Genomic DNA, 5,591 nt, shown 5'->3' with positions numbered 1-5,591 from the left:
AGCTCATTGATGTCTCAGAAAAAGCAAGTCACTTATAAGATGGTGAAATGAATGTTTTGCATAGTGACCAAATAGAAGAGAATCAGTTGCCTTGTTATGCCGGTGCCTCCTGATGTACCTCCATCTATGTCAATGTTAGCAGTCTATATGTTCTATTAAACCTTAACAGCACCAACCTCCTAATATTAACCTTCTTGGCAAATACTGCTGTGATGTCCTCTTCTGACGGTAGTAGTTATGAGAGCCATCGGACATTCACTGGTAAGACTTGGCTGTGTATGTCTCTAATAAATCCAAGTGCCTCTAACTTTCAGGATTTGCATCTTTAATCCAAGAATATGGAACAGACATGTCAATGACTCCACCTTTCTCTTTTTTTTGGTCCTTTTCATTGTATTTCAGTTAAAGTATATTTTAAGAGTAGTTGTCTTTCAGACAATAAAATCAGCAGATTTTTTTTTATTTTTATAAAGAGATATTTTCTTTGAGGTATGGATCACCCGCAGGTTCCAAAGGATTCCGTAAGGGCTAGAAATGTTCAGCAAATCTTAAAAACAAACAGAACCAAAGCAACAGAAACTAAGCACCTCCCAAAAATGCTAGTTACAGCTGCGTGACTGCATCTATCATCTGGCTTCTAACTGAACATAAGTTAGATTCTGTCCTTCTGGAGAATGTCTCTTGGCCATAGGGTAAATGCTGGGTTGGGGGGACAACCGTCTGCGGCTCTCCCCGGTTGGGTCTTTTCTCTGACCTGGGAGCATGGGAGGTTTAGAGCTGAACTGGAGGGGTGCAGGGGGTGCAGCCAATCTAGTGGTCGCTGTGCTCATTGGTGCACAGAGCATGCTGTGAAATTGATTTGCAATAAGATGATGCAAGAAGAGGGAGAGCAAAGACCACAGAGTTGCATCATTCACCGTGGAAACGGGGCGGTAAAAAACCTCAAACGTTCTTTTCCCGAGAATTGTGTTTATTTGTGGAGCTTGAGTCAAGGCCCGCCTTAGACTCCCGCCCTTGGCCTAAAAGAGGAGGAGAAGCGAAATGACGTCATTTTGCAGGTTCAACGTGACGCTGATCTCCTATCGCCACCTTCCGGGCGTACCGTTTCGGGTTGCAAAAAGTAACGCCCCGCTGCCGCGGTTGTGGCTTCCAGCCCGTCGGGAACGATCCGCCGGTCCCTCTCCTCTGCCTCCGCAGCCGCTCCGCGGCTGCGGAGGCAGAGGAGAAGGGCCGGCGAAAAACAGCGGTGGGTGGACGGAGTGAAATTGCCCATCTCGTTGAGGAAGGAAAAAATAAGGGTGGAGAGAAGAAAAATTCCAGGAGGCCCCAGCGAGGATCGAACTCGCGACCCCTGGTTTACAAGACCAGTGCTCTAACCACTGAGCTATGGAGCCACCTATCAAGTCTATTTTTACCGACGGCTCCTGTCCCGCTCCTCGGGCCGCTGAGGGTAATCAAGGGGGTTTTCCCCTCTTTTAGCCACAGGCAGGTGCACCTGCTGCAAATTTAGAATAAAATTGCCGTTCCAATGAGGAGTATTTCAGTGGCAAATCCAGGCTTATGAGAGGATTGCTTCAAGGATTGCTGCAACGTTCTCTGCTCCCCCTCCCCCGCCCCGGGCTGTTGAGCAGTGTCCTCTGTGCTGTGAAGGAGGGAGCTAGTTGGCCCTCGTGGTAGGAGCTGATTCAAGATTTTGGGAGGTAAGGCTGTATAACATGTGGTTTTGTGCAGAGTGAAAAGAAAAAAAAAAAGTCAGTTTAAATGGAGAGATTATAATCAACACTGTGGTGTAAATATTCTCAGGTTTTGTGAAATAACTGTTGCAGAAAAACAGGTTTAATTATCTTGCGAATAAACCGCAAGTCTAAGTTGATTAGGGTATGAACCCAATAGCAAGATATGTATGGTGTAGCCTAAGTTTCTCTTTTAACTTTTATAGAGCAAGGAAGCTTGAAACAGTTGAAGGCTTTCTCCTTTTATTTGCATAAAAGAGCCAGTCTGTCACACGCAGCTTTCCACCATGATAGTTTAGGTGAAGGTGAAAAGGTAAGCTGTGGAGAGGAAATTGAGATACGCTGCTCTGGAGTAATAAATCTGAGCAATTTTGCTGCACACTGGAGTCATGTTCTAGAAAAGCAGACATGATTTGCTGGCTGCAAACCTCAAACTGCATGTGGCCAAAAGTAAAGCTCCTTGAAATGAGAATGGACAGAAAAAGCTGCATTAAGGAGTTAAAAACCTTTCATCCATCCCACGCTCCACAAATCACAAACTAGGTCAACTTCCTTTTTTTTTTTATTTTTATTTTTATTTTATTTCACCTTCTCTTTAAGTGGATACGATCTCTGTGGACAAACTAGATCAGTTCTGGTGAACTCTCTCTTGTTGTTTATGTAAGACACTAAAATTACTTTAAAATATCTGCTTTTGACCTTTAATGTGGCAGCTGATAAATTTGCGAAGTTTCACATTTCTTTGATGGTTGCTTTTTTTTCCCTTGCCTTTGAAGATAGTGAGTCTTTAGAGCTGGTAAAGATCTTCCAAAGAGGGCTAAAATGTCTGTGGTGAGTTGTTCTGTTCATGTCTCAGGGAACTGAAATATAAGCATAGCTTGTTTTATAACCTTATAGTAGGTAGGAGCAGAACTGTCTTACACTTTTCCTGCTACATGACAGACCTGCCTTCATCAGTCTAACAGAGCTGAGCAGCAGTGAGATGTGTTCTGAGAACAGAACAGGGTTGAAATCAAGTTTTCTGTGGTAGTATGGCTACCTGTCACTGCTGTTTTTTAACTTGGGTGCAAAGTCTGTAACTGCTGTGGTTGCCCTGCTTCCAGATTCCTTTTGCTGTCTGCTTAAATCTTGCTGCAAGGTGGGCTACGCCTCAAATGCTGTGTGACAGAGTCTTAGTTGGACGCTCTGGGGTGGGATTCAAGATGTGTGATGGAGGTACTATGCTATCAGTAAGCCTTGTAGTGTCTCTTTGTAAAAGAAATGAGGAAATGAGGCACTTCTAGGTTCCAATTCTTCTCACCTGAATGTAAACCTCTAAAATAGGTCGTCTGAATCATGATCTAGAAGTGCTTGTTTCTCAGTTGACTATGAAGGGAGTCGATCCTGAAAGCATCAGCAGTTAAGTGAGAGGTTCATACCAACTAAGTTCAGCTAGTGACCAGACATAGAACCCACGGAGACCTGTATGGGAAGGGATGCAGCAGCACTGCATGGCTCGTGTCTGCAGGCTGCTAATGCTGTTGGCCAGCCCATCCTCCCAGTCTCGTTCACACAGGAATACCCTTTTGGTTTAGATGTTTAAATTAGAATAACTGTAGCTGGAAAATTCCCGTCAGAGGGCCAAGAGAATTTTTAGGGAGAAGGCAAGATAAATTATATGCCTAAAGAAGACTCTGATTATTTCTGCAATTAGGCACACAGATTTTAAAAATTAAGCGTTTAGGCAATACAATACTTACCCAGTCTTCAGTTCATTGCTGTTGCAAGCCAGTAGGTGGAACCTAAGTACTGTGTGAAAGGAGGGAGAAAATATTTTAACAGACTTTGAATGCTGAAAAGGGTGAATTTTTACCATACAGGTTTCTAAAAAAAGCTCTGTAGGACAATTTACCTTTAAAGATGTGCTAAACACAAAGATCCGCCCTTATATATGCTCTGTAAAACTTTTGCTGGTTTGCAGTAAGATTAAACTTGTGTTGTGTGTCCCCCTCGCTATCTCAGGGCCTTCCCAAACATGTATTCTTTTCGTCTGGTTCAGTGAATTAATGCTGATAAAAGTGAAGGGCTAATAGCAGCTGTTTAGTAAAAGCCATGTGAAAACAAGCAGGCAGGCCCTTTGCAAACTGTCTTGCTGGTATAACACATTTGGCTTTTTCTTCCGTACAGAAAAGTTTTGTGAGAGAGTCATTTTCAAGGTAGGGAAGGAATACTGGAGGTTATTGGGAGAAGCATACAGAAAAGTTTCTCCTTCCTGAGGAAAGCTGTTAAGACGGACCAGGATTTGAAAGATATATCCTAGACCTTCTTTACAGCAAGGATAGGCATCAAGCTAGAAAACAGAGTGGCTAGTGTAAGAATAGATGTAGTTTTGCCCTCAGTGCAGACCAAGGCTGTTATTAAAAAATGGCTTAGTTGTTCCTGATTAGCTCCCTGAACAAATATGTTTAACTGTGTGTGAAGCTGGTGTCAGTCCGCAGATGTCAAACATGTTGTTACGAATTTATATCTGTCTCGTTAAGAGCAGTGAGCTAATCTCATGTATATTCCATATGACCTTTTTGCTGTATCATGCTTTGTAATGCTAACAGGAGAAGTGAACCAAAGGAACGACCCTTCAGACAGCTGGTTCATGAATTATCCCTAAAAATTCTCTTATCCTACTGAATTCTCTTCTTCTAAACTCCTTTGCCTGGCTTGCCATCCAGTTCCCTGCTGAATTCAGTTTTACTGGTGTTTTGCAGGATTCAGTTCTTTGTTGCACAGACCAGCAACCAGCTTTGGGCTGCAGCGGTACGAAATAAATAGCAGCGACAGTTTTCTCTGCAGACACGGTGCATCTGCTTGCAGGTTGTCATGGTTTGCCTGCCACTGTCCTCTTCACATCTGATTTCCTGTGTCCCGAGGGCAGCCTAGTGCACCTGGGATTATCTCAGCAGAAGCACAGATCAGCAAAACTGGCATGCTTGCCTGGCCTTGCCTCGTCAACCTCTGTGAGAAAGGACTTGTAGGCCAGCTGCAGTCTCTTTATGAAACAGGGTGTTCTGGGAGTTCTAAATTGTTTGACAGGTTCAGTACTGTTCATTTGGTTTCTTAAAGAAGCTCTGTAGTAACCTAAAGATGTCTGAGTTCAATGTGTTCTTTTTAATTGGCAAGTGCTGATGGATTTTTTTTTTTGTCTTGTACAAATGCAAGGGTTTTTTTGAATAAGAAGTTATTAAAATCGGAAGGATACTTCCTGCTGAGTTCGGGTGGCTTTCGGAGCTGGTCTTTGGGGTATTTTAGGCATTGAAGGATTTTAACATGTGGTTGAGGCATGCTTTCTCTTCTGCATGTGAAGCTTTAAGTCTTGTTTGGTTGAGATACGTCTGAGGAAACGTCCTGTTTTTCTGCAGTTTTGATCAAATCAATCCTTTTAAAAAACATTGTTCTTCAAATGACACAGAAATGATCCACTTGTGCTTGAAACATTGGATATAAAGCATGAGCTAGAACTAAATAAAAATCAGCAAAATTGACCTGCTATGATTTTACCACTAACGATTACCTTTTGTAACAAAGGCTGGATAAGGTGCTATGAAGCCTGTTTCCAGGTTTGAGCTTGTGCACTGCTTGCACCCCTACTGCATCATAGCATGAGATACTGGTGTGCCCCCTTCCCCTTTTCTGATACTCCACTTTCCATTGGAAAGTTCAAACATGCTACTCTTTGATGATGATGATATGATGACCTTTCAAAATTATGTTGGTAATCTCAATACTCTTCTTTTGGGCAAACGTCCATTATTACATGCAAAAACAATTCTTATCTTTTTAACAGCATTTTGCACAGCTCTGAAGAGGAGTCAGGGACTGATGTGT

At 42.7% G+C, this 5,591-nt stretch overlaps 1 non-coding gene across 1 annotated transcript; it reads right to left on the bottom strand.

Moving 5' to 3' along the window:
* Positions 1-1,321: 1,321 nt before the first annotated feature.
* Positions 1,322-1,394, bottom strand: TRNAT-UGU (transfer RNA threonine (anticodon UGU)). Its single transcript has one exon. It is a non-coding gene; the product is annotated as a tRNA-Thr (tRNA).
* Positions 1,395-5,591: the final 4,197 nt, after the last annotated feature.

This window comes from Tauraco erythrolophus, chromosome 2, assembly GCF_009769465.1.
Source record: "Tauraco erythrolophus isolate bTauEry1 chromosome 2, bTauEry1.pri, whole genome shotgun sequence".
NCBI lineage: Eukaryota > Metazoa > Chordata > Aves > Musophagiformes > Musophagidae > Tauraco > Tauraco erythrolophus.
Note: the sequence above shows the minus strand (reverse complement) of the source record. Positions and strands in the feature narration are given on the sequence as shown.